Source organism: Camellia sinensis, chromosome 9 (assembly GCF_055761805.1).
Source record: "Camellia sinensis isolate YWXY chromosome 9, ASM5576180v1, whole genome shotgun sequence".
Classification (NCBI taxonomy): domain Eukaryota; kingdom Viridiplantae; phylum Streptophyta; class Magnoliopsida; order Ericales; family Theaceae; genus Camellia; species Camellia sinensis.
In genome coordinates this window covers 178656245-178682730 of record NC_138969.1, presented here as the reverse complement: position 1 = coordinate 178682730, position 26486 = coordinate 178656245, and the positions used below count along the sequence as shown (strand labels likewise).

General features: G+C 42.7%; 1 pseudogene across 1 annotated transcript; it reads left to right on the top strand.

The window, feature by feature from the left end:
• The first annotated feature begins 1946 nt into the window (after positions 1 to 1946).
• LOC114296441 (cysteine-rich receptor-like protein kinase 25) lies at positions 1947 to 25784 on the top strand (annotated as a pseudogene). Its single transcript, XR_014340690.1, has 7 exons — positions 1947 to 2857; positions 2953 to 3066; positions 3188 to 3396; positions 3491 to 3701; positions 24070 to 24203; positions 24345 to 24545; positions 25532 to 25784. The product of XR_014340690.1 is annotated as a cysteine-rich receptor-like protein kinase 25 (transcript).
• The last annotated feature ends 702 nt before the right edge of the window (positions 25785 to 26486 follow it).

The window sequence follows — 26486 nt, the reverse complement described above, 5'->3', positions numbered from 1 at the left end:
CTTATGCAATTATATGTTCGTGAATATTGATACCGAAAGTCTAAAATCTCCATATATATCGACTGATATTTAAAAAAACAGATTAGAGATATACCATTTTCTACTATCTATTTCAGTTCTTCCCAACCACTTCTTCAAACCAGCCTCCTCCATCACTCTCTGCCTTCCAAAGCCCAACTACAAATTATCATTTCATACACTTGTTCCCTACTTTCTCACTCTTGATTCTTTTTTTTTGATACATCGGAAAGGAGTCACTCACTCACTCTTGATTCAGCCCCAACACAAACCCCAACAAAGCTGAGCCCCCAAAACTATGGAACAATAACCATCTATCAATACCCACTTGTCTACTTCAACAACATTTTCTGATCTATCAATAAACCCTTCTTCAAATTCCCAAGACAATAAGACAATGACTTTGGCAATACGCAACCACATCAAAACCCACTGCAAATCTAATATTCCCTCTCCAAATCACCATAACAAGGAACCCAACAATTCCTATTTGTTTGGTGTAACTAAGAAATTGGGGAAATTAGCAGTGATCCTTACATTTTACTTATTATGTTGTTTTGATTCTTACAATTTCAATTGGCTTAATTTCGATCCTTAATTTTGAAAATTTTGTATTAATTTAGTCCAATTGATAATATTGTTAGTTTTTGTTTTTTGTTTTGTTTTGTTTTTTGTTTTTTGTTTATTTATTTATTATTATTATTTTTTTTTATCACAAAAGCTTCAATTACAAGGAATTGAATCAAAACACCCAAGAATAGCCAAAAGAGGCTGGGAAACCCAATCCAATGGTAACATATTGTCTAGGCAAGCACGAGTGGTTCAATGGGTAGACCCATTAGCTACTCTAGGGCGCCACTTAATTAATTGAGATTAATTCACTGAGTTTAGTAAGTTTATAATTTTGTCATTAAAAAGATGACACATGATATTTATGTGCGTATGCTCTATAAAAAGATGCTAAGAGTTATAATCAATTAAACCAAATTGAAACAAAATTATAAATTTATGGTCAAAATAATGTCAATTGAAATTATGGAGACCAAAATGACAAAAAGACCAAAGTAGGGACTATCATTGTAATTTATCATTATTATTTTTATTTTTTATTTTAATTAATTATTTTATTTTATTTTATTTTTCTTTTATTTATTTATTTATTTTTTTGGGTGCTCAACACTACGTAGGATCTGGACTCAAAAATTAGGGATGGAAATTAGTTTATCATCCATTCTTCTTCGTCATGTTACAGTCATACATCATATATTCATAGTCATGTAAAGTAATTTAAGATAGCGTAAATTACAATTTGCCCCCTTCATATTCGGTTACTTTCTCACTTTGGATCTTAAAATTTATTTATTTTTTACTCTAGTCTTTCATGTTTCAAGTTTTTTTCAATTTACTATTTCTGTTAAAAATTAGACAGAAAAGACACAATGTCAGTCACGTGGTATGAAAATATTCTATTACATAAGTTATATCTCTGGCACAAACTCAAATCTCAATATTATAATATATTTTTTATGTTATGTAACAGTTATCGTGGCATTTTCCGTCTAATTTTGAACATAAATTAACTTTTAGAGTAAATTAGGAAAAATTTAAAGCATGAAGGGTCAAAGTGGAAAAAATCAAACTTTAAGGGTCAAAATTAAAAAATAATCAAACATGAAAGGAGCAAACTGTACACAAAATCATGCATAGATTTATATTTTAAAAAATAATTTATAATTTGAATTCAACTTTTATACGAGTCATGGAAAATTAGTTTATATTTTTAATTTGCATATGGGCACACCAGTATATATTGTAGCATTACCCACCTGAGTACTTTTGTGTGTGTGAAGTCTGTATCAAGGGTAATGCTGTGTACCATATAATTTCCCGTTTCTATAGCTTTGCTCATTGGCCTAAGCCCTTTTACAGTAAAAAATCCTGTAACATAATTGCATTTACTTAAAAATCAATGACAGCTTTATTTGTTTTCTCCTCAAGCCTAGCACTATTGTCTTCATAGTTCAAATCACAGTTCATTCAAGGAGGCCAGTCAGTCATGTTTCCATTTCCAAAAACAATGAAAATGCTTTTGCTTTATTCATTCTTTTCTGCTCTTCATCATTTTGTTCATGCCATTGCCGCTCCCTATGAACTTTGCTCAAACACAACTATCTCTACAACTAATAGTATATTTGATTATAATCTCGAAATGCTTCTTGATTCTCTGTCCTCAATTGCCCCTGTCTCCAAGTTCTACACCACCAAGATGGGAAATGACCAAGACAAACTTTTTGGTCTCTTTCTCTGCTATAACTTCGTTGCAACACAGCAGTGTGAGAACTGCATAGCAAGTGCAACACAAGACATCAAAAACCGTTCCGAAAACAGAAACAAAGCGGTTGTGTGGGAGGAAAATTGCCAGTTGCGCTACTCCAATGAATCATTCTTTGGCACCATGGACGTGACAGGAAACATTTTTCAATACAACTCGGAAAATGTTTCAGATGATGAACTAGGCCAGTTCATTTCTGTCGTGAATACAGGTTGCATAAGCTTAGCAGGCTGGCAGCATTCAATGCTTCATATGGTATGTATGCCACTGAAGCGGTGAACTTCACAGACACTGAAACAATATACGCTCTCGTGCAGTGCACTACAGACTTGTCTCCAGATGACTGTAAAACATGCCTTGAAACAGCAATATCAAACACTTCAACTTGCTGCTCTAAGTCTCGTGGCGCTAGGCTTTTCAGCCGTAGTTGCTTCTTAAGGTATGAGTTCTATGCGTTTTATGAGGATGCAAGTAAAAGTTCAACAGAAAATCAGAGGGTATTTGCAAGTAAGTGTTAACAAATTCTTTGTCAATATTCGAATTTGATGTACAAATAGTAAGCTGCAAATTTAGTAATTTTATTTCGTCTTGATTTTCGAAAGAAAGCAGCAGGTATTGGATGATTGTTGGCCTTGCAATTGGATCAGCAATTATAGTTGTACCACTTGTGGTATTTTGTGTCTACTGTTTTGCTATAAGGAATCAAACTAAGACAAGTAATGATGCTATCTAGTTGAAGATTCATTTTTTCCCCTTCACTAAAAATTATATCTTTTTTTTCATGACTCTAAAATTAAACCTGTTATTTTTTATTATTATTTTTTTCCCCAATTTTAGAGGAAAGCCAAGTTTCTGGCCAAGAAATTAAATTACATGAAATTGGGGACCCCAACAAGATAGACGTGCATCATCAGAATTTGCAGGCAAGGGACAACTTGAATTCTCAGAATTTCCCGTTCATTGATTTGGTGACACTAAGTGCAGCTACAGATAACTTCTCGGCTTCAAATAAGTTTGGACAAGGTGGTTTTGGTCCTGTTCACAAGGTGATGTTGGTGACCTTTTTTCTTCTTTTCTTTTGTGCTTTTTTCTTTTTTCTTGGTTCCTAGTTTTAATTGCCTGAAACATTTTTTTTTCCAGGGTCAATTACTTGATGGGAGGGAAGTTGCAGTGAAGAGGCTCTCAAGTTGTTCAGAGCAAGGTTTAGATGAATTCACCAATGAAGTTTTATTAATATTGAAACTTCAACACAAAAATCTTGTAAGGCTTTTGGGGTTTTGCATAGATGGAGAGGAAAAGCTGCTCATCTATGAATACATGCCCAATGGCAGCCTTGATGTCTTCCTATTTGGTTTGTATCCTTCTTTCTTTCTCTTTTTCTTTTCTTTTTTGTACAATATCTCAGTTTCTTTAATACAAATATAATATATAAAAATGGGTATGTTTTATTGTAGTTAATCAGAAGTTTATTTTCCTAATCTATAGTTTTTTTTTCTATTCTTTTATGGGTAGATCCTAGGAAGCGTGCACAAATGAATTGGAGCAGGCGTCTAAATATCATCAATGGAATTGCAAGGGGAATGTTATATCTTCATGAGGATTCTTCATGAGGATTCTCGGCTTAGAATCATTCATAGGGACCTAAAACCAAGCAATGTGTTACTATATAGTGAATTAAACCCAAAGATGTCAGATTTTGGAATGGCAAGGATCTTCGGAGGAAGTGATGGTGCAACTAACACTTCAAAGATTGTTGGTTATTTACAGACCTGCAACTGAGATGGGCCTTGGACAATGCCCCCTTTTTTGTATTTAGAAAAGAGAGAGGGGGAAGAAAATAAAAGAAAGAAAAAGAATGTGGTTGACTTTTCCAACTAAAATTGCTCACAGAAGAAATACATTTATTGACTGGAATAGATTGTTGTGCTGAGATGAGAATGGTGCTTATGTAGATTAATAGATTCAAAAAGTTATTAATGGTTGATCCTCACGATTTCAATGTGGATTGCAATTCATTTATTTTCAAAACCATGGTTTCTTTAACTTCAAGCCTGCTGCTGTAGACACCCCATTTTTGACCGTCCTCAAGACTTGGACGTCACCGTTTGAACACTCGGTGATTATCCATGTTTGTGTTCGTTTGGAGTTCCCGGAGGTCTCGGCTCGCGCGCCCCGCCTCAGGATCCCCGAACTCGACCGTTTAGTGTCTGGTTTTGCACCAAACACTTGCATCTTGCCTTTGAGAGGCAGGGTAGGGCTTGTAGACCATCCCCACCCATCACCGGCAGTGGCTAGAGGCCACCGGCTGGTGTTTGCTGCCACCGGCAATATAGTTTGCCGGCCGGCACTCTTTGTTGCCGGTCGGCACTATTTGTTGCCGACCGGCACTCTTTTTGGCCAAGATAGCATTTTTGGCCGGCCGATTGCTGTTCATCTGCTTTTGCAGATATTTTTAGACAGCTGTATTGCTTTTGCTCCCCTCCATACACGTGTATGGAGGGATCTCCCTCTTGCAAAGCTTGTCTTGTAAGCTTTACAAGAGGCATATAGAGAGAAGCTCTCTCTAAGGCAAAGGAGAGGTTTTTAGACATTTTTGAGAGAGGAAAATACAGACCAAGCTCTGGTTTTTCTAGGGTTAGGGTTAGATATACACATCTATCTCTCTTTCCCTCTTATTTGCACACTAGGTGTTTTGTGTCTCACTATTGCACACAAACACCTAGTGTTTCACCTTCCTCTTGGAGCTGAGGTTCTAAGGGCTTGTTCTTGAGTTTCTTGACTGGTTTGGAGCCAAAGGAGGCCATTGGAGCATCTTTGTTGAAGAAGGCATCAAGGGTGAGATTCTAGTCCCTTTTCCCCCTTTTTTTGCATTGATTTTATACCTATCTTAGAGCTGTTTTTGTGCTTATTGTATAACATAAAAAAGTTCTGTTTTTAGGCCCTCTTTATTGTTTATTAAGAGTGTTTTCTTGTTTGAGGGTTGTTGACCACCCTTAGGCCTCAAAAGGCCTCATTTTGAGCCATTTTGTGCTAGCTCCGGGATTTTGGTGTTGAGGTCTCTTCACCACTGAAATCTTGAGGGATTTCAGTGGTGAAGATGATGCTTTGAAGTCCCAAGAAGGAGAGGGCCACCCCCTCTCCTTGTTGTCCTTGAAAAGGGCACATTTTGGCCTCCTAAGAAAGCCTATGCTTGAGTGTGTGTTGAGCATGTTTGGTTTGTTTTTCATGCTTATATATCCATAATATAACATGATTTCAAGTTGGTTTTGGAACTTCATGCATGCTTAGCATAGTTGCCATGTAATGCCTTATTTGTGCCTTAACATGTTCTAGGTTGTTAGCCTTTGTTGGAGCATGTTTTAGGCTTGTATTTGTGAAGATTATATGCTTATTTTGCCATGTTTTTGATCTGTCCATAGTCGTTTGGGTCGATTTTAGCATGCATTATACATCCCCTTTGTATTTGGGCTTGTTGGCCTTGAGTATGTGCATGTGTAGCATGCCATCTTTGCATTGTTTTGGTGATTTGGGATCATCCTATATGCCATTTCAGTCCCATTTCCATGCTTGTTTGATTGCCTTGCATGTCTCTTTAATGCTTTGGAAGCATGTGTTGCAATGCTCCATGTTTTGGCCATGGTGTATGCCTTTGTATTTGGGTCATTTAGATGCCATCTAAGAGTCCTTTAGCCTTGTTTTAACATGCTAAACCTCTGATTTTGGTCCTTCTTTGCATGCCTTGTTTGGTCTTGTTAAGTGTAGCTCAATGCCACTCCGGTTTACTTTGAACACTTAGGCCATTTGTTGCATGCTTCACTTGATTTATAACTTGATTTGGCATCATTTTATAGCATGATTTTAGGGCTCATGTTGCATGCCAATTGTCCATGTTCCCTCCTTTCAAGTGTGCTTGAATGTTGTTTGATTTGTGCTTAAGTGTTGGCCCTTATGTGCATGTGTGTGTGCATGCCATTTAGCCTTCATTTTATAGCACTTTGGCTACTGTTTTAGGCCCATTTTAGAGCTGCCTAATTCATGCATAAGTCCCTCTTTCCATTTATTTGCATTGCCATATGCATGTTTGCATGATTGCATAAGTGCCTTGCCATGCCATGTTGCATTCCTAGCTTGTATGCCTAGGTTGCATTGCACCTTGCATGCATTCCTTGTTCCTTGAATGGGTGATAGGGATTGGGAGTTTTGTTTGATTGGTTTGCATACATTTGAAACCAAAATTGCATACTTGGTTCCTTGGGCCATCATGCATGGAAATACGTGATTGGTGGTCCGAGAACCGAGGCACATGTCCCTTTGAGTCATCACAATGATAAGAGACATGATTGGTGCATACATACCTTGAATTGTGTTGCCATGCTTTGTTTTGCCCTCTGTTGCTGTGAGTTGCAGGTTCTGCAGGAATACTCTGCCGACCGGCAGTGTAATGTGCCGACCGGCACATTTTTCTCTGCCGACAGACCCTATTTTGTGCCGATGGACATACTACACTGCCGGTAGAAGTTTCATTCAGCCGGTGGTACTCCTCTCCATCCAAGGGATCAGTCCTGAGGCTTTGACAGCCTCCAGAGGAGGAAAGGAAGGAAAACAGAGGCAGCCCATGCATGGTGGCGCGCTTCCCGAGGCGTTTTCCTGCTTTAATTAATTTATTTAATTTGTTAATTAAATTAATTAATTTGTAATATTAATTAGCTTGTGTAGTTAATTAATTTGTAATATTTATTCGGTCCCTCAGAGTGAGGGCAAATCTGTAATAAGTGTGCGTGAGTGTGTGTATGTCTTCCAACCTCGCGTCTTTCTTCCCTTTTATTTACCTGCTTATGATGGTAGATTAGGGCATGTTTAATTTAGCATACCTTATGCTATGCATGCGTGCATCCATGCATTTGTATTGCATGCATTAGGCTCGGTACATCACGCTAATTGCATCAATACTTCAACTCCCAAACTGAATACGTGATAATTGTGCATTTTCACATGACATGTTTAGGATAGCCGAGCCTATTCTAGCAACATTTTGTATGCGATGCATTAGGCACTTCACATGGACTTGGATCATGCATGTTTGCTAACAAGTTCTTTGTTTTGGCACGGAGTACTATGTAAGTATTTCCGCTTTAGCATATCACATGAGTGTGAATATTGCCATGACAGCATGCTTAACATGTGGCTAGATGCTTATGTGCTAAACTGTTTCGAATGCCTGTGGGTGAAGGTTGGATTGTTTGAGTTGGAAAAACTCATTGAAATCCGTGTTTTAGCCTACTTGCGAGTAGCAAATTTCAAAGCATTTTCAAAACAAATGGATATGCAATGTTTCTTTCCAAATTAGGCAATCTAGTCTATACTTGTTTGCTGCGCGCATAACATAGTAATTCTAGGCTAACAATTCGTTTAAGAACACGTAAAGTTTTCAAAAACGGATATCACGGTTAGTAGAGGCCGGTCTTCGGACCGGGCGAAAGGGGGTGCTCATAGCTGACCTTCCCCGATCCTACCCAAGCTCCCGAGCCGAGACAACTCCGGTGATGACGGACGTGTGGCCTTCGGCACCGAGTCAGGGTTTCCTAAATTTCCCATTTTAAAACATTTAGGTGGCGACTCTGTATCTGGCAAAGCAGTCCATGTTTGGCACTACTTTTTAAAAAAAATCTGTTTCTCAAAACGATTTGCCAGATTTGGACTCTTTGGTTCAAGATTAAGAACCGCGACACAAATCGAGAGTCCGAACTGTAGTAGCACGAGGCCCACGCGGGCGCTGTTACAGTTTCTGGCGACTCTGCTGGGGAGTTTTAGAGAGTTTGACTCGAACTCGTGATATCCTGTTTTGACTTCATTTTATGTGTTTCTTTGCATTGCATGTGCATTGGTGCGCCTAGGAACACAGTGTTTGCCATCTGCCATTCCTGAACGGTTTGCCGGAGGCTTGTCTTGTCAAGGCATGTCCATAAGGCTGACCGGCAATGGGCTCTGACAGTATGGGAACACAAACCCCGGTTTACCGGGGCACCCTTTTGACCATTCGACCTAGTGCATGTTCGGATCCATAGTGACCATTCCAAGCTAGGACAGGTTGCTTACCCGATGCTAAGTTGTTTGAGAACCGCTGTGTGCGTAGTAAAACCCTAGCTCCTGACAAAATAGGACAGGGAAACCCTACCCCAACATAGGGGTGTTTTGTTCTCTTTACTTGCTATGTGCTTTTAGAGTGTTGCTTTACAGGAACGCACATGTCAGTCTGCAAGTTTGAGTATCAAACCTGGGGACACCAGTATCAGTATCAGTTGTAGGAATCAGTTATCCGCGGGTATCAGATTCAGTATTTTGGGAACAGTGATTTCTGGGAACAGTGATCGGCAGTAGGGTACAGTTGTTTGGCTACACCCGTGTTTGATCAGTTTGGGCTGAAATGCTGTCTGTTTTTCTTTCAAGGGTTCAGCGAGTTGCAGAGTTGAAACAGAATAGCCAGTGTCCCCCCTTGCTAAGGCAGGATTTATGGCGGCACAAAGTTCAGAAGAAATTGTGGTTATGGCAGCTGTATCGGAGCAGGGAACCACTCCGCAGAATGAGGCCAGCATCAGTATGTCACACCCGCCCAGGATGCCCGTTGTGCACCCAGTCTGGGCTCCCCAGTTATATCAGGCTCGTGAGCCCACCACCTTCGAATTAATGGGGATGATAGGCGATCTCCAAAGGTCTGTGGCAGACCTCGCCTATGGAATGTCGGCTTCACCGCCAGCGGCGCCGTATGCCGGGAACTTTGTACCATAGGAGCCCCCGCTACTGGGGCGGATTGTGATAGAGCTCAGCCAGCCAGAGGTGGCTTCCGGCTATAGCCACGGCATGCCAGCACCAACCCAGGCCCTTGATTAGGCTGAGGCCAGAGGAAAGGACAAGGCAAAGATAGACGCCGACCCCATTGAGCAACTGCTGTGGGCAGTCGAGGCTCTGAAAGTCAGAGGGATGAACAAGCAACAAACATCTGCAATAGTGACCAAAGCTGTAGATGATGCTTTCCCCGCTCCAACCAAAGGCAGTTCAAGCCAGACGGAAAACCGGGATGGGCCCCGTCATGCCCAGACAATTCCTGTAGTTCCCACCCCTGCACCGGGAAAAGTTCAAAAGGCCAAGGCAGCGCCAGCTGATCCTTTCGCCAGCGCATCTGGCAAGAATCCTCAAACTGCAAAGTACCTGCCTCAGCGCAGAGTCTTTCACGACCTCCACATGCCTTTGTCTAGGGCATTGTTAATATTGGCGAAGAATGGGCATCATAAGCCTTTGGAGCCCCGGCCACTCCCGAAGAATCTCCCCGCCACTCATGATGCTACCTTGTACTGCGCGTACCATCAACAGTCCGGTCACAGTACCGATGGATGTTCCCGCCGTCATCATGAAGTGCAGGATTTGATTGATAACAAGGTTATCCTACCACCCACCTCAGGCAAGCCCGTCACCACTCAGTTGTTGGATTTCGAAGGCTCAGATACTGCGAGTATGTAAAGCGAACCGCCTGCGGGCAACATTTGGTACGTTTTGGATGAAGCGTCTGGTACGCATTTTTGAGCATCGGTGAAACCGAGTTTTTGTAAATCCTGGCCTGGATATCGAGTCAGTCTTTTGTTTTGAGTCTGCCTCTTTGTCTTGAGTCAGTCTTTTTTTGCTTAAGGGTCTGTCTTGTTGTATCGAGTCAGTCCCCGTTGTATATAATACCTGGTGATTCTGGGGTTGTTGTCCCGAACACCGTTTTATTTTGTAATTATCTGTTTTTGTTTTGAGTCTGTTTTTGCCGAGGGGCCAGTTGCACCAACAGAACCGATTGAAACAGCTGTTGCTATCTCAAACTTCATGCTTGCTTTCAGCATAAGTGCCGGAGAATTTGAATGGGCTGACAGTACATCTCGCCTGCTCTCCTGTGTGCCAAACTCATTGCATTAACCTAAGTTTTTCAAAAAAAAATTTTTTTGAACACTGCGGTGATAAAAACGAAGAGGAAGGAATTCCTCAGGTTTTGCAAAATTTTTATCATTTTGAGAGAAAGAGAGGCGTGCTAAGCCCTTTTTATGAATAAAGCCATGCTTGTCGGCGTAAGTACTGAGAAGGACCCTGGCCTGATCCAGATTGGTTCCACACTATCTTCGGCGCGAGCGATTTGTCGCTTTCTTAAAAACTTTCAAAAGCAAATGTTTTACGCGGCCCTGCGAAGACTTGTGTGGAATCCCTCTTGAGGTCGCGCAGCCTAGGATCGCTCTCAGCCTCAAGATCCAACCTGTTTGTTTTCCGACTTTGAACCCGTTCAGAATGTTCAGAAAGTTCAACGGACAAACGCCATGAAAGGCCTGTGTGGCCAGTTTTGAGGTAGCCTTCGATCAAAAAGCATCAAGGCCGAATCGGAAGGAGTAGATCTCGCCGGAAGAAGCTCGTAGAGTAACCCTGATGGATTCTCCGCAAATCAGTGCAACAGCCATTCTCTTAGACACAGAGAGGCTTCAATTTCAAAAAACCATTTGGCATGGACTTGCTACACTTTTACCCTTTGAGAGGCTCGCTGGGCCGAAAACCCGGAAGGGCGGTCCAGGCAAAAGTTAGAGCAAGAGATAAATACAAAAGAAAGAATGAAAAAAAAAAAAAAAAAAAAAGAAAAAAATGCAAAAGAAAAAAGAAATAAAAAGAAAAAGAAAAAAAATAGAAAATGAAAAGAAGCTCGCAAGGTCGAAAACCCGCATTGGGCGCCTTGGCAAAAGTGAGAGCCAAACAAAGTGAAGGTTAAAATACCCGAGTGTACCTTAACCGGAACTACGTAAGGCTTGATTCCCATGTTTGGGATACGTAGGCAACTTCATCATGAAGTCCAGCCCCCAACGCTTTCATAAGCGTCTCAGTCCATGCAATGGTTTCAATTTCACCTCAAAGTCCAGTGGCCGACACCCCTCAAGGTGATTGTGTCCATATATGTGTTGTGACCGTCTTCGTCATCGCTGTGTCCAAGAGCTCGACCACCGCCAATGAAGACTGTCTGCGGATTGCTGCGGCACCATCCCAAACAAGGGGCAACTTTCCGTTGCCACGAGCCGCCGTGAGCTGCCATTCAAACTAGGGGCAACTTTCCGTTGCCTCCCACCCTCTTTCAAACCAGGGGCAATTTTTCGTTGCCCCCGATCCGAGGTTGCGCATCTCGAAGGGTAAGTTCCATGCTCGTTGAGCATTGACTGTTTGAAAAATAGTTTTTGAAAATTTTTACTGAGGTTGACTATTTTCTCGAAAACTATTCCATTTTCCAAAATCGGACCATTGTCTTGGACCCAAAAAGGAAAATTTTCAGTACTTGCAGCCTAACTCGCACGGTTTTCAAATCAAAAATCGAACAAGTACGTTTATCCGACTCTCGTTTTGATCAAAACCGTTTTAGTAGAAAGGAAAAACGAAAAAATGGTTAAAATGATGAACTAGGGGCACAGTTGAGCCAGGCGTTCTGTCTCTCCCCCGTCACCGACGTACTTGCCAGAATAGCGCTCTACCCATCAGAAGAAATGGCCGTGAGTTAACGGTGTTGGGCGTGAACCCACACCTTTCTATTTATCCATCAATCACCCCGGGGAGGGATGAAAAATGAGAGAATGAAGAATAGAGAGGTGTAAGTTGAGAGAAAAGTGAGGAAAAGGGTTTTGAGAGAAAATCCGAGCTTGAGAGTCGAGTGATGTGAGGATCACAAATGAGAAAGGGTGGGAAACAATACCCAGATTGAACTGGCTCCTCGTGGTCCGAGGTCTCCCATCTTCGTTTACGCGTCTGTGTGTCGTGTCTCTTTCATTTGACGGTCTCGTCTTTTGTTTTGAGTCTCTCTCGAGCGTGTCTCGTTGTGTTTAGGTCGTGTACCTCTTTGTTTGAGTCCTCCCCGCTGTGTTCAGTTGTAGGCTCGATATCCCGGTTTGAAAAACCCTCATTCGATTTCAAAAATCGCTTATGCTCAGAATGCCGTGCCATTCTCAACATTCGAATGTGTTCTGACTCCAACCAGTTTTATCTTTGAGGTCCGTCTTGTCAGATTGGGCTGTTTTGTTTAGAATTGCTGTATGCAGAATGAATCGAATGTTGTGTTATGGGCTGTGTGCAGACTAATCCCCAGTAGAGCAAGGGCCATGTATCCAGAATCAGGCAGTGGGTTGCTTGGGTTATTTTGCTGTTGGCTGTTTAGTTATCTGATTATTACCAGTGCAAGTGTTTAATTTTCAGACAACCAATCAATTCCATTTACATTGAGGTGTAACATGATGAGATGCGATGCAATGCATGAAATGTGTAAATGTAAACACTTTTTCAGATAAAAAGTCCGTTTCATTTCATTATCTTTTCAAACGTACAAGTTTTGGAAACAAAAATCTGCCTGCGGCAGTACAAGGTAATCTATCTACCAACAAAAAGAAAAGTACAAGAAAGAAAGAAAAGATAGCAAAAATCTGCATCCATGTCGAGCACTCCGGGGGGCCGTCAGTCCGTCCTAGTCCTCTTCCTGGACGAGGGTCCAGGAGCATCATCAGCGTCGTCGTCAGAGCCCGATCTCCTCCTCCGATGACTCTGCCTCCGCCTCGGACTCCTCGTCGTCGTCATCATCCAGGACTGGAGCCCGCGAGCTACTCCCGACGTGAGTACGCCCTCCCCTGGTACGGGGAAATATCCTACCCTCCTCATCTCTCCCCCGAGCAGGGACAGAAGGTCTGGCTGGAGCACCTCCTGCCATGGGAATCTGGAAAGGAGGCTGAAAAAGTATACAAAAGGGAAATGCATCAGTACGCTGTGAACAGTTTAAAGGTGCAGAATGCAGTGTGTGAATACAGTGTATGAATGCCGTGAGCAGTTTATCAGTGCAGAATGCAGTGTGTGAGTACAGTATGAGAATGCCGTGAGCAGTTTATCAGTACAGAGTACAGTGCAGAATGAAGTGTATGCAGTGTATCAGATGCTGTGAGATCAGTGTGTCAGGTGTTGTGCCATGAATCAGATTACGTAAAGCAGTGGATGAATGGTTTGAGGCCAGCGTCAGAAGGACATACCGGTATGCTGTAGACGGCTAGGAGGTCAACTGTCCGCTGCAGCATCCCCATCATCGAGGCATTCATCGCCAACGACTGACGGGTGTACTCAGAAGAAGCCTGCAAAAGTATCAGACGCATCAATATTCTGTGGAATATCAAATAAACTGAAATGACATAACTGTACAAAATGCAGTAGAACATACCGGCGGTAAGTCGGGGACGTCAATGAGCTCGTGACCAGCCGGTGGAGGGGCGAAGGGGATCTGATAGGTCGACCCACCCTGCCCCTGGAAAGTCAGTACAGCAGGCAGGGCAGGCCAGCCAGCTCCTCGTTCTCCCCGCACTCCGCCCCTACCACGGACCCGGGCCCTCCTCGAAGATCCAGCCCCTGTTCCCGCTCCGGCCCCAGCCGCCGATGCTACAGGCCTGGCCCCCTCTACTCGACGGCCGCTCAAGGGACGCATCAGGTACGTCCGCACGTACTCCTGGTAGTCACCAGTGCCTCGGAAGCCGGCCTCCTCCCAGCCGATGGAGTAATCATCCAGCTGCTCAGGGGTAAGCCCCTCGGTCTCCCTCATCTCTGCAGGAGGGTGAGCCGGGACTATCTTCTCAGGTAACCCGCGAGTCTGGCGTAGAAAACGCTCCCCCAGGTACCAAGCCCAACAGACCGGGCCCTCCAGCAAGATCCGGAAACGCGAGGTCTCCTCAGCACCAGGGAACCGACCCCGTATCGCCGACGGCAGGGAAGCCTATGGTCGCCATGTGATCTGAAAATGACAGACAGTTTGTTATCTACTGTTATTGAAATATGCAGTGGGAAAGCGAAGCTAAATGAACTGAAAGTAAAATATACCTCGGTCGGGGTGATGGTGTCAAAATATCGGCGGAAGAAGCCAAATGTCTCCCGTGGTCGCCGGGTGCATCTCCCGTCGAAGCGACTCGAGAACGGGACAGCCGGAGGAGGCTCCGCGACTGGTACGGGTGCAAGCCTAGGAAAGTAGGCGTAAACCCACAACTGCAAAACAGATGTCAGTAGGACCATCAGATAAAGCAGAATATGCAGAATGAAGCAAGAATGGCAGAGCCGTGTTTTGTATTGTGTACAGTGTACCGTGTGAGCAGTGTACAGTCAGTGTAAAGCAGAATGTATGTGTGTGCCGTGTGTACAGTATACAGCAAGTGTAAAGCAGACCACAGTGTGTGCAGTGTACAGAGTACAGAGAATATCGGACAGAAATGAAAAAGCGGAGAAGAAATGTACCTCCCAAGCCCGCCAGTAACCTCCAAGCAGCTGGCCGCTGCCACGAGAAGCCGAGCTCATATATCCGTACAGGGTGGCCAGAGCAGCGCCGCCCCAGTCGTAGTGCAAGATATCCCGGACGTCCACCAGTGCGCTGAGAAGGCAGAGAGGCACGGTGTTCGCCCGATCGGCAAAGATAGTAGTCCCGAACAGGAACATGAGGAAGCCGTGAGCATACCTCTCCACGTCCTCCTCGGTCATCTGAGTCTCCTCCCCCAATGCGGGCTGGACACTGAACTGTGTCTCGAACCAGGAGTACCGCACGAAACCTGGGCGAGCTAGGGGTGGCGCCTCCCCCAACAGATGGACCTGAGCGGCGGTCCACTCATCCATGTCTGTGTCGAAAGGGATCGGATCCCCCCCTACCCCGATGCCTGTGAGCATCGAGAAGTCATAAGGGGTCATCGTCATATCCCCTGCAGCAGAAAAATGGAAAGAATCGGTGGTGTCCCACCACCTCTCCGCCAAAGCGGCAAGGACAGGTCTGCAAGTGGAGAGCCTAGAGAGCCCTCGGCAGAAAGTACCGAAGCCCGCTCAGTCCACAATGCGCTGGACCGCATCAGGGAGCTCATCATACCACTCCCGCGCACCAGTATTCCCATACCCGCGAATGGTATGGGAACCCTCCTGCAAACAGAAAATGACAATTGCAAGACAACATTCAAAATGCAGTTTTGAAAGGACAGATATGGCATGTATGCAAGTTTGTCAGATTCAGGCAAATACCGGGTGCCGGTGTGCTTACAGTGAAATACGTGTGCTGTGTCAGCGTGTTTGAGTGTTTCAGAACAGATGTAGCATATGTGCAAGTTTGACAGATTCAGACAAATACTGGGTACCAGTGTGTGTGTAGTGAAATACAGTGTGTGCCGTGTGTTTGGGTGATTCAGGGCTAGTGCAGTGTGTGTGCATGTGTCAGTCTCAAGCAGATATCAGTTGTATGTATGTTTACAGTCAACTACGGTCTACGGCATATCAGATTTCAGCAGTTAGAGAATACAACTAACTATGGCAGTTTTGTATCCTACATTGCAGAAAGTAAAGCAGAAGATGAAAAGTTACCTCGGAAGTGCCGAAGGAAAGGTGGGAGGTAGGCTCGCGTAGTAGTAGCTCAGGCGCCGCGTACCTCTCAAAGCTCCGGAACTGACGCAGGCCGTCTGGGGGCAGAACGTGGATCGCCGGCCGGTAGGTCGCCGGGTCGAACGGGCGCTCGCTCAGTGGTAAGAGCTCGACCCCGGGATCCATCTCGTGGTCCGGGGGAGTCCCGCCACGTGGAATGTCGTTCGCCATGAAGAGAATGATGTGAAAATGGCCCGGAAAAGGAAAACCGAGTCGGAATGTGAAGAGTCAACTGAAGAGTCAACTGAAAAGTCAACTCCTGAGAGGGTCGGGAATGGCCGGGAAGGCTGGAATGTGAAAAGGCACGGAAACGAAGAGGAAAGTGAGGGGAACAAACCCCGAAAAGGCTAGAACGCCAAACGAGGCACCGAAACGAAAATGTGATCGGTGGAAAACGTCCGAAACGCGAAGAGAAACGCGAATCCGACGACGAAACGGGCGTAAAACGCGAAGAAACGGAGAAACGGGGAAGAGAAAAAGCTCTAGAGAGAGAGAGCAAGAGATTTCGGCGTGAGAGAAATGAGAAAATAGGGTTTGAAACCCTATTTTATAACACCCGAGGTGAAAAAACAAAACTGCCCCGCACCAGCTACTGTTTGCCGGTCGGCAATATTTTGTGCCGGCCGGCACTTTTTTGTGCCGATAGAATTGTTTTTGTGCCGATGGCCAGCCGGTGGCCTCCCCTTTCGGCCGGTGGGGTTCCCACAGCCTTGTTTAGGCCATATGAGAAATTGGTGGTCTTCATAGCTCAAGAAAGTGCAAGAAAGTGCATCTCCGACGCTCAACCGACCTCCGTTCTGACCGCGGGCCGTGTCTCCAGTGCGCGGCACTCGAATTCGTACAAGGTGTATCCTTTTTGTATCCTTTTGAATTCAAAAGTTACCCCATATGTGTTGCACAAGTTCATCACACTATTTCGTTGCATTACATCGCGCTGTCGTGCGTCACACATTTGCATTGTTATGCACGTGTTACATGCGTTGCAACACGCACCCCTTTGCATTGTCGTGCACATTTCTCATGCATCATCATTGCATTTCCATTCCGTGCATTGTCATGCATTCCAGAATACGTGCGTTGTTGCGCATTTAAGCCCGTTTACATTCCGTGTGGCATGCCTGTCGCACTTAGCATTGCACTGTTTTGTGCATTTCAAACCGTCGCACTGTTTTGTGCATTTCAAACCATCGCACTGTTTTGTGCATTTCAAATCGTCGCACTGTTTTGTGCATTTCAAACCATCGCACTGTCTTGTGCATTTCAAATCGTCGCACTGTTTTGTGCATTCCAAATCGTCGCACTGTTTTGTGCATTGCATTCCGTCGCATTGTTTTGCGCATCTCATTGCATTTTGCATTGTCATGCATGTTTAATTCCATTACCTGCGTAGACCGCATGTTTTGATGGCGTAGACCGCATGTTTAATTCCATTACTTGCGTAGACCGCATGTTTTGATGGCGTAGACCGCATGTTTAATTCCATTACTTGCGTAGACCGCATGTTTTGATTGCGTAGACCGCATGTTTAATTCCATTACTTGCGTAGACCCCATGTTTTGATGGCGTAGACCGCATGTTTAATTCCATTACCTGCGTAGACCGCATGCTTAGTTTCGTCACCTGCGTAGACCGCACGTTTAATTACATTACCTGCGTAGACCGCATGTTTTGATTGCGTAGACCGCATGTTTTAATTGCGTAGACCGCATGTTAATTACATTACTTGCGTAGACCGCATGTTTTGATTGCGTAGACCGCACGTTTAATTTCAATACCTGTGTAGACCGCATGTTTTGATTGCGTAGACCGCATGCTTTGATCGCGTAGACCGCATGTTAATTACATTACTTGCGTAGACCGCATGTTTTGCTTGCGTAGACCGCATGTTAAATTTCATTACCTGCGTAGACCGCATGTCTTGATTGCGTAGATCGCATGTTTAATTTCATTACTCGCGTAGACCGCATGTCTTGATTGCGTAGACCGCATGTTTAAATTTCATTACTTGCGTAGACCGCATGTTTTGATTGCGTAGACCGCATGCTTAATTTCATTGCCTGCGTAGACCGCATGTTTTGATTGCGTAGACCGCATGTTTTGACTCGCGTAGACCGCATGTCTTGATTGCGTAGACCGCATGTGTAATTTCATTACTTGCGTAGACCGCATGTTTTGATTGCGTAGACCGCATGCTTAATTCCATTACCTGCGTAGACCGCATGTTTTGATTGCGTAGACCGCATGCTTAATTTCATTGCCTGCGTAGACCGCATGTTTTGATTGCGTAGACCGCATGTTTTGATTGCGTAGACCGCATGCTTAATTCCATTACCTGCGTAGACCGCATGTTTTGATTGCATAGACCGCATGTTTTACCTGCGTAGACCGCATGTTTAATTCGATTACCTGCGTAGACCGCATGTTTTGCTTGCGTAGACCGCATACTTGTTAATTTTAATACCTGCGTAGACCGCATGTGTTAATTGCGTAGTCCGCTTGTTTGTCTTGTCACCTGCGTAGACCGCATGCTTATGATCAATTTCGTCGCCTGCGTAGACCGCACGCCCCACTTACATGTTTGTATTTCCACAGCATTGTTATGCTCCCCACTTGTTTTGCGCTGTCACGCATTTCGAGTACACCACTATTCCTGCATTGTCATGCATGTTGCTAACAATATTGTACCTGTTAAGTTTGTTTTCTTTGCAGGCACGATATTGTATGTACGGTTCATTTGAGGCTGGTGCAACCAGACGAGCCGCACAGGTATTGTATCTCCCGAGTGAGACGTATTGAGAATTCCATAATTCTCTTACATCTTTTCTGCATTGTAGTGTAGTTTGGTATGCTAGCTTAAAATTGTCGCATGTTTGCTTCATTACAGCTTCCTTTGCATGATCATAAGTTATGCTCGGCTCCGTGCATTGTCTTGCATTTTGCCCCTGCCTTCGGGCGCATATCTTGATTGTCTTGCATGTTTGTCTAAGTCTTCGGCCTTGTCAAAAATGGGTCGTCTCTGGGCTTTGACATTCACTCCCGTCATTGTTATGACTTTCGAGTTCTGTCAAAGAGGGGCAACTGTAGATACCCCATTTTTGACCGTCCTCAAGACTTGGACGTCACCGTTTGAACACTCGGTGATTATCCATGTTTGTGTTCGTTTGGAGTTCCCGGAGGTCTCGGCTCGCGCGCCCCGCCTCAGGATCCCCGAACTCGACCGTTTAGTGTCTGGTTTTGCACCAAACACTTGCATCTTGCCTTTGAGAGGCAGGGTAGGGCTTGTAGACCATCCCCACCCATCACCGGCAGTGGCTAGAGGCCACCGGCTGGTGTTTGCTGCCACCGGCAATATAGTTTGCCGGCCGGCACTCTTTGTTGCCGGTCGGCACTATTTGTTGCCGACCGGCACTCTTTTTGGCCAAGATAGCATTTTTGGCCGGCCGATTGCTGTTCATCTGCTTTTGCAGATATTTTTAGACAGCTGTATTGCTTTTGCTCCCCTCCATACACGTGTATGGAGGGATCTCCCTCTTGCAAAGCTTGTCTTGTAAGCTTTACAAGAGGCATATAGAGAGAAGCTCTCTCTAAGGCAAAGGAGAGGTTTTTAGACATTTTTGAGAGAGGAAAATACAGACCAAGCTCTGGTTTTTCTAGGGTTAGGGTTAGATATACACATCTATCTCTCTTTCCCTCTTATTTGCACACTAGGTGTTTTGTGTCTCACTATTGCACACAAACACCTAGTGTTTCACCTTCCTCTTGGAGCTGAGGTTCTAAGGGCTTGTTCTTGAGTTTCTTGACTGGTTTGGAGCCAAAGGAGGCCATTGGAGCATCTTTGTTGAAGAAGGCATCAAGGGTGAGATTCTAGTCCCTTTTCCCCCTTTTTTTGCATTGATTTTATACCTATCTTAGAGCTGTTTTTGTGCTTATTGTATAACATAAAAAAGTTCTGTTTTTAGGCCCTCTTTATTGTTTATTCAGAGTTTTTTCTTGTTTGAGGGTTGTTGACCACCCTTAGGCCTCAAAAGGCCTCATTTTGAGCCATTTTGTGCTAGCTCCGGGATTTTGGTGTTGAGGTCTCTTCACCACTGAAATCTTGAGGGATTTCAGTGGTGAAGATGATGCTTTGAAGTCCCAAGAAGGAGAGGGCCACCCCCTCTCCTTGTTGTCCTTGAAAAGGGCACATTTTGGCCTCCTAAGAAAGCCTATGCTTGAGTGTGTGTTGAGCATGTTTGGTTTGTTTTTCATGCTTATATATCCATAATATAACATGATTTCAAGTTGGTTTTGGAACTTCATGCATGCTTAGCATAGTTGCCATGTAATGCCTTATTTGTGCCTTAACATGTTCTAGGTTGTTAGCCTTTGTTGGAGCATGTTTTAGGCTTGTATTTGTGAAGATTATATGCTTATTTTGCCATGTTTTTGATCTGTCCATAGTCGTTTGGGTCGATTTTAGCATGCATTATACATCCCCTTTGTATTTGGGCTTGTTGGCCTTGAGTATGTGCATGTGTAGCATGCCATCTTTGCATTGTTTTGGTGATTTGGGATCATCCTATATGCCATTTCAGTCCCATTTCCATGCTTGTTTGATTGCCTTGCATGTCTCTTTAATGCTTTGGAAGCATGTGTTGCAATGCTCCATGTTTTGGCCATGGTGTATGCCTTTGTATTTGGGCCATTTAGATGCCATCTAAGAGTCCTTTAGCCTTGTTTTAACATGCTAAACCTCTGATTTTGGTCCTTCTTTGCATGCCTTGTTTGGTCTTGTTAAGTGTAGCTCAATGCCACTCCGGTTTACTTTGAACACTTAGGCCATTTGTTGCATGCTTGACTTGATTTATAACTTGATTTGGCATCATTTTATAGCATGATTTTAGGGCTCATGTTGCATGCCAATTGTCCATGTTCCCTCCTTTCAAGTGTGCTTGAATGTTGTTTGATTTGTGCTTAAGTGTTGGCCCTTATGTGCATGTGTGTGTGCATGCCATTTAGCCTTCATTTTATAGCACTTTGGCTACTGTTTTAGGCCCATTTTAGAGCTGCCTAATTCATGCATAAGTCCCTCTTTCCATTTATTTGCATTGCCATATGCATGTTTGCATGATTGCATAAGTGCCTTGCCATGCCATGTTGCATTCCTAGCTTGTATGCCTAGGTTGCATTGCACCTTGCATGCATTCCTTGTTCCTTGAATGGGTGATAGGGATTGGGAGTTTTGTTTGATTGGTTTGCATACATTTGAAACCAAAATTGCATACTTGGTTCCTTGGGCCATCATGCATGGAAATGCGTGATTGGTGGTCCGAGAACCGAGGCACATGTCCCTTTGAGTCATCACAATGATAAGAGATATGATTGGTGCATACATGCCTTGAATTGTGTTGCCATGCTTTGTTTTGCCCTCTGTTGCTGTGAGTTGCAGGTTCTGCAGGAATACTCTGCCGACCGGCAGTGTAATGTGCCGACCGGCACATTTTTCTCTGCCGACAGACCCTATTTTGTGCCAATGGACATACTACACTGCCGGTGGAAGTTTCATTCAGCCGGTGGTACTCCTCTCCATCCAAGGGATCAGTCCTGAGGCTTTGACAGCCTCCAGAGGAGGAAAGGAAGGAAAATAGAGGCAGCCCATGCATGGTGGCGCGCTTCCCGAGGCGTTTTCCTGCTTTAATTAATTTATTTAATTTGTTAATTAAATTAATTAATTTGTAATATTAATTAGCTTGTGTAGTTAATTAATTTGTAATATTTATTCGGTCCCTCCGAGTGAGGGCAAATCTGTAATAAGTGTGCGTGAGTGTGTGTATGTCTTCCAACCTCGCGTCTTTCTTCCCTTTTATTTACCTGCTTATGATGGTAGATTAGGGCACGTTTAATTTAGCATACCTTATGCTATGCATGCGTGCATCCATGCATTTGTATTGCATGCATTAGGCTCGGTACATCACGCTAATTGCATCAATACTTCAACTCCCAAACTGAATACGTGATAATTGTGCATTTTCACATGACATGTTTAGGATAGCCGAGCCTATTCTAGCAACATTTTGTATGCGATGCATTAGGCACTTCACATGGACTTGGATCATGCATGTTTGCTAACAAGTTCTTTGTTTTGGCACGGAGTACTATGTAAGTATTTCCGCTTTAGCATATCACATGAGTGTGAATATTACCATGACAGCATGCTTAACATGTGGCTAGATGCTTATGTGCTAAACTGTTTCGAATGCCTGTGGGTGAAGGTTGGATTGTTTGAGTTGGAAAAACTCATTGAAATCCGTGTTTTAGCCTACTTGCGAGTAGCAAATTTCAAAGCATTTTCAAAACAAATGGATATGCAATGTTTCTTTCCAAATTAGGCAATCTAGTCTATACTTGTTTGCTGCGCGCATAACATAGTAAATCTAGGCTAACAATTGGTTTAAGAACACGTAAAGTTTTCAAAAACGGATATCACGGTTAGTAGAGGCCGGTCTTCGGACCAGGCGAAAGGGGGTGCTCATAGCTGACCTTCCCCGATCGTACCCAAGCTCCCGAGCCGAGACAACTCCGGTGATGACGGACGTGTGGCCTTCGGCACCGAGTCAGGTTTTCCTAAATTTCCCATTTTAAAACATTTAGGTGGCGACTCTGTATCTGGAAAAGCGGTCCATGTTTGGCACTACTTTTTAAAAAAATCTGTTTCTCAAAACGATTTGCCAGATTTGGACTCTTTGGTTCAAGATTAAGAACCGCGACACAAATCGAGAGTCCGAACTGTAGTAGCACGAGGCCCACGCGGGCGCTGTTACAGCTGCCTCTTTCACTTGATTTATATTCAGTTTATGTTTGACTGAAGGGCTTTCCATAGTTGCACAGCTTTTGTGCTACATTTGTTTTGGTTGCGTTTGCTTAGCCCCTACTTTTTCGGTCTCCCGCTTCATAATTTAATTGAGGTTCACTCTGCCATTCTAGCCTCTTTTTTGTTTCAAGTTGAAGTTGTTTACGGTTGTTGTTTGCAATATTGTAAGTAAAGGAATATGCTAACCTCGAAAATATGCCATTCCAACCTCTTTTTTGCTTCAAGCCTGTTGGTTTTTGTTGTTTGCAATAAATAGGCATTAGCATGACCCTTGAATTAATTGTGTAAGATTGATTAGTTTTATTTTTTATTTTATGTATATATATCTTTTTTGCTTATTTTAATTATGGGTGAATGTGGATTATTGACACTTTTGATTTGTTGGGGACAAACATGCCTAACTATAATTGGTGGGTGGTGTTGATCTGGAGTTTTGGTGCAATGAGGAGCCAAAGATTAGCTCATTCAACGGTGATTTTGATATGCCCCATAAACAGCTGTAAGTACTCAATTGGTGTTTTCGAATCTTTTTGAATAATTTACAGCTGTAAGTACTCAACACTAAAGAATGCATTTAGCTTCAAACACTAAGAATGATTAGAATTTTTTGCTTATTTTAATTATGGGTCAAGAGTACTGGAATTGCTTCAAGGGGGCTGAGTTCTTTCTTGCCTATGTCGGTCGCCGACACGAATAGTACAATCCACCCATCTGGGTTCCCTATGCAAGAATTCATGTCAAGCCTTAATTTTTCACTAGATGGGTTTGAAAATGGGTATAGAAGTTTGGTAGTAGTGCAAGGCTGCTTTTCCCATTTGAGGACTTGAAGCAGACACCAAACACAACTGAATTTGAGCAGAACAGAGGAGGGCAAGGAGGAGGAAGAGAGGGTACTAGTGGGTATTGGACTGGGATGACAACTGGTTTTCAGCTGTTGAAGAGCATGTTGATGATTCTTGGGAGATGACAATGCGAAATGAAGTGATGAGGCTTATTGAAGACCTCAGAGTTGAGAGTTGAATGGTATTTGTTTCTAATTTAGTTCCTCTGATAAAAGAAAAACAATTAAGCTATTTTGTTTTTCTTTTTCTCATTTTGTATTTCTCAGCACATTAACAGAGACTATTGCTATTACTCTTTTCTTATAGAAACTAGTGATAACCTCATTGTAAATGAATGATTGCTATTGGATAACCTAGTGATAACCTCATTAACAGAGACTATTGCTATTGGAAAGGCCGAAGAAGAAATTTTTTATTCAAATGTTATGTTCAAAAATGTGCTGACTTTTTGTTCTTTCAATGATCACTATGTTTTGATAATGATATGAATTCTGTTGTTAACATTTAGATAAATATTAGAAACTTTGTAATGTTAACTTTATTCTTCCAATGGACTGTTACAGGGCTTTTTTTTAGTTACAGGCAAAAGCACAAGAGAGTGAACATTAGAGCAGTGAAGCATTGGTGCAGACAGATCTTGCTAGAAGAGAGTCGTCTGTCAGAACTTGGGATTATTGTGATAGATGAACTGCACATGGTAGCTGCCTTTGATGTTGTCATTTTAATTTTTAGTGATGTTAATCAATTACTTCTTGTTTCTTTTTTTAAAATTGTTTTAATGCTTTTATAATCATAGTAGATTATAAAGATGGTTCTCATCACTGGGGTTTGTTGACAGGTGGGTGATCAGAATAGGGGTTATCTGTTGGAGCTTATGTTGACAAAGCTTCGTTGTGCAGCTGGTGAAGGCAATATACAATCATCAAGTGGAGAAAGTTCAGGACCAAGCAGTGGGAAGACTGATCCTTCTCGTGGTCTTCAAATTTTTGGTATGACTGCAACCTTGCCAAGTGTGGCTACTGTTGCCGATTGGCTTCGAGTAAGTGTATAAAATCACATCTCCAAATAATCTTAATTGATTTGACTTAGGGTAAGAGGTGCAAACAAAAAGTTCGATGTATTTGTTGAATTTACTATATCGTATATGTTAGTATCCAAATCAAGTTGATTTGTCTATTTGGTTTAATTTAACATTAGATCCGTTGTGTCGATTTTGTATGGTGCTGAATCTTAGGACAATGAAGTTATAGGAAGAGGATTTGGTCATAAATGCATTGAAAAGTCACTCTAAGAGACTTGTGAGAGAAGACGGGACTTAAATCGAGTTCTCGGTTTGGGAGTTAGAGCCGGATTTCACTCTTAAAAAACAAATTAGTTTCTTAAGAAACTTAGAATTTGAGGTGTTAATGTCTCAAAATCACCAAACGGCGTCGGAGTAGCATGAAACTTGGCACACACGACCGCCTTGGCACGAAAGACTTGTGGGAGAAGACGAGACTCGAATCGAGTTCTTGGTTTGAGAGTTAGAGCCAGATTTCACTCTAAGCAAATTAGTTCTTTAAAAAACTTAGAATTTGAGCTGTTGACACCCCAAAATCACCAAACGGCGTCGGATTAGCACGAAACTTGGCACATACGACCGCTTTGGCACGTGAGACTTGTGGGAGAAGATGGAACTCGAATTGGGTTCCTGGTTTGGGAGTTAGAGCCGGATTTCACTTTAGGTAAACTAGTTCTTTAAAAAACTTAGAACTCAAGGTGTTGACGCCTCAAAATCACCTAACGGCGTCGGATTAGCACGAAACTTGGCACACACGACCGCCTTGACACGAGAGACTTGTGGGAGAAGACATGACTCAAATCCGGTTTCCGGTTTGGGAGTTAGAGTCGGATTTCGGTTTAGGCACAATTATTTACTTAATTATCTTTCTAATTGTATAGTAGTTAAATTTTTATATTTTTTTTGTAATTAACATATTAACACATAATTATATTGTCATTAATTATTTTCAATTTTTTTTCCAGATATTTCTGAAGTAGAAGTTTGCTTCTTGTGGATTTCATACCTGTGAAGAATGCCACTAATTTTTGTTTTTGTACCACGGAGAATGCTGAGGAAAACTTTTAATTTTGATTTATGTTATTTTGAATTATGAATAAAATTATGTATTTAAACATTATATATGTATTATGGAACATTATGTACTGGGTTAATTTTGTTGATGTATAGTTATGAATGCAAGAATATGTTTATTATGGAGAAATTATTATTTATGTACAGGAATTTTTATATTATTATGCAATTATTGGTTTTTTTTTAAATTATTTTTCATTGAATACAGGTAATTTTAATATTTTTAATTAATTTACAGCATTTTTTTTTGCCACGGCACCAAACCGTCGCAAAAAACAGGTATTTTATAATTTTTAATAAATATTGCATTTTTTGCGACGACACCACACCGTCGCAAAAAATCAAAACCTTTTTTGCGACATAATCAATGCTGTCGCAAAAAGAAATATGTCGTCGCAAAAAAAAAAAAAAAATTGCGACGGCAATTTCTACCGTCTCAAATAATACTTTTGGCGACGGTAAAACAGTGTCGTCGCAAAAAGGTCTATTTTTACACATTATTGGTGACAGTAAAATGCCGTCGCAAATAGTAACATATGCCGAAGCAAAAAAAAGGCGACGGCATGCCGTCACTAAAAAGTTTTTGCAACGCCCTCTATTGTGACTCCTTGTTTGCCATTGCTAAAAGTCATTTGCTGCCGCTAAAAGTTTTTTAAGACGGCATAATGAGTAGTTGCGACGGTATTTTGCCGTCGCAAAAATCAAAATTTTTGTAGTGATTATTTTCTTAAGGGAGTTGACGAATTGAGTTGGATAATCAAAATTTTTGTAGTGATTATTTTCTTAAGGGAGTTGATGAATTGAGTTGGATCGGGTGACTCCACATCCACCATCCATTTGATTATA